We start from the raw sequence: 3,338 nt of genomic DNA, 5'->3' as shown, positions 1-3,338 counted from the left end.
CCCCCCGGCCAGTCAGCTTTGCCTGCCACTTGCTCCTTCCTCCGGGCTTTTCCAGGTGTGAGTCAGCCAGGTGGGGGTGGCTGCAAAGGTATCTGCTATGTTCTGAGAATTGAGTGCTATTTTTCTCTGTCCACCCACATCTAGACAGCTCAAAAAAATAAAAAAATAAAATAAAAAAAAGGTGGGAGAAAGGCTTCCGGAAACAGTTACAGAAGGGCAGCTAGTCTCGTAGGCATCAGCGTTGCCTGAGAGATGGGGTACGCTTTGAAGGAAGCCATAAAGGGGAACCCCCCACCCCCACACCACACAGGATGGTCCCGCGTCCCTCCGCGCAGGCCGCCTCTTTGCTCTCGAGAGCACAGCAAAGCCAGAAAGATCAGAGACACCTGGTGCCCAGCCTCGCTGTGCTGCTTGAGAGTTATGTAACCGGAAGCCGGTTAATTAACTTGGGCCTCAGTTTCCCCACCTATAAGATGTGAACACTGACTTCTCTTCCCCGGAGGTGCCGCAAGGCTTAGACGAGATGGTATCGGTGAAATCACACAGCGGCTCTGGATGAGAGTCAGCGCGCCCCCTACTGCCGGTTTGCTGATTTCCGCTTGTTGGCACCTCCCCTTTCCCCTCTCCACCCCTTCCTCCGTCGGACTGCAGCCTCCCTGCCTCTTCCTCCAAGAAGGTCCCCTGGCTTGGCTCACCCCTCGGCTCCTCCAGTTGGCTCGGTTTGTCCCGTGTCGTTTCCCTAGAAATTGTTATCTGACCTCCCTGGACTTGCCTTTCCTCTTCTGTCAAATGGGCACGGTAAAGAAGACCTTCCTCGCCTGGTCACTGTGGGCTTTAAATAAATGAACGTAAAGTAACCGGAAGAGTGCTTGGCACGCTTTTGGTCCTGTGTGTGTGTGTGTGTGTGGGGGGGGGGTTATGATTTACGTTATAGTTTTATTCGTTGCCATTTTCCCCAGTGCCTGTTGAGTCCTTGAGCCCACTGCTAGCTCTCTCATTTCCTTAGAACTATATTGTACTTTCCCCTTTCGTGCCCAGAATAGGCCTCTCTCTGCAATATATTTATTGAATTAGCTTTTTAAAAAGAAGAATCTTGGGGAGACATCCAGTTCTGCTTTCTCGGAGCCAAAAGCACTTCTTGCACGCTCCCTGCAGTCAGGGCCCTGCTCCAGCGATGTGAGCTCTCAGCTGGGGACACGATGTGGAAATAGATGACCTTCGCCTGTGCCCACGTGTGTCAGCGTTTTAGCTGAACCATAATTTTACCCCCAGAGCACACCGAAAGCTGGTGAAAAAGCTCAGGGCTTTAAATAGTCACTCGAGTGTAACTGTAGGCAGCCATTGCCTTTAGATGCTGTGCCATTAGACAGAGATTGAGAACCTAGGTTTCATGGGCTCGTGAGAAGTTTTTGAGAACTGATCTTTATTTAATTCTTGTGTCTACATCTGGTCTCCTTAATTAGTTTGTGAAATACCTTGAGGGCACAGACGATGACACGGTAATGGTTTGGGTAACGCTTTGCTTGATTTAGAGAATTTCTGAGATCCATGCATTCATTGACTCATTCAATAAACATTCTTCTGGGTCCCTACTGTGTGCCAAGCACTGCTCTAGGGGCTGGGCTCCTGCAGAGAACAGGATGGACAAACTCACTCCTCACGAGGAGCTTACCTTCTGATGGGAAAGGGCACACACACGCATGAGTGAATTACCAGTCAGCACTTTCTGAGCTCACCTCCTAACCATTAAGCCAGTGTGTCTCAGGTCAGAGTGTGTGAGGCTGGCAGGCTGTGGGCAAGTGTGAGTTTTCTTCTGAGGGTGATAGGGAGCCATTGGAAGGCTTTAAGTAGGGGAGGGACCTGCTCAGACAAGGTTATGCTGGCTGCTGTGCAGAGGAGGCCATGGGGAATCCGAGGTGACCTCCTGGTGACAGGCAGAGGGAACAGTGGACGTGGAGCAGAGTGGTAGGGCGTGGAGCATGCTTTAGAATGTCTTTCCACAGCGGCACCCTGACGTTTGGGCTGGAGCATTCTCCGTTGTGGGGGCTGCCTTCTGTGTTGTAGGATGCCCCAACCTTTGGCATTTACCTAGTAGATGCCAGTAGCATCTCTCTCCGGTTGTGACAAACAAACAAAAAAATGTCTCCAGACATTGCCTAAAGTCCCCTGGGGGGTGACGTCACCCCCAGTTGAGAATCATGGCTTTAGAGAAGACACGACAGGACTTGAAGATGGACCGGACATAAGCGGGCAGAGGTGGACATGGGACGGTGAGGGCTGTCTTTGAACTTCCACTCTGGGTTGCCCGCTATCCCACCCTGGAAGGGTAATTGCAGACACAAGCCAGCATGGTACCTGATTTCAAGAAGCAAACTGCCAAGGGAGGCAATCAACTATCCCCACGAACAAATGTGAAGTGACAACCGCAAAGAAGGGAGGTGGGTACCAAGCAAATGTGTGAGGGGGTGAGAGGAGGGTGAGCTGGTCGGGGAGGAGGGAGACGATTTCTCTAAGAGTTAACAACTCAGAGATGTGTAGAGTCAGCTGGATTCACAAGGTTTGGAGAAGGATGCTTCAGGCAGTGGGCACAGCAGGTGCAAAGGCCCTGGGGTTGGAAAAGTCACTGCACATTGGAGGAATTGAAGGAAGGCCAGAGAGTCAGGAGAATGTGGGCCCGGATGGGGCCAGATGATGCCAGAGGTGGGGAGAGTTTGCACAGGGCTTCGGAGCCGTGTTAACGTCTCTGGTCCTTTCCAAGGTCAAGGAGAGGTCTGTGGAGTGTTTCAAGAGACGTGGCGGATTGAGCTGCACTCTGGCTGCAGGGAGGGGGCGGACTTGAGAGGCTCAGAACAGGTGGTAGACCAGTTAGGGGACTCCCAGGGGAGTCGGGGTGAGGCCAGGACAAGGACTGGGGTTGAGGGGGAGGGTGCAAGCGTGTGGGGAGACAGATGTGCAGGAGGAGGACCTTTCTGCAGCTCTTGCTGAAGCCAGGGTTCTGCGGCCGGCTAAAGTGCCACCCCCGCCCGGCCCTGTGTTCCTGTGTCCCCAGCCGTGGGACCGCCCCTCAGGGAGCTCCCAGCTTAATAAACAAAGACTCCCTTGTCCCTCCCCCCACAACCAAGTGGCACTTCCCAAATTTCAGGGCAGAGATAGATCCATTGGGAACCTCTACCGGCCACAGTGACTCGGGCTGGAATTCCAGCACGTGTCAGACTCTGTGCTGCTGCGTGGGGCGGGCCCCACTGGTGCTCAGCCCAGCTCGGGGCTATCTCTTAGCGCCCATGCTCCGGGGGCCATTGACTTGTTGCCTGGCAGAGCTGGACTGGGGGCAGGTGACA

Source organism: Pteropus vampyrus, unplaced genomic scaffold (genome assembly GCF_000151845.1).
Source record: "Pteropus vampyrus isolate Shadow unplaced genomic scaffold, Pvam_2.0 Scaffold143, whole genome shotgun sequence".
Lineage (NCBI taxonomy): Eukaryota > Metazoa > Chordata > Mammalia > Chiroptera > Pteropodidae > Pteropus > Pteropus vampyrus.
Note: the sequence above shows the minus strand (reverse complement) of the source record.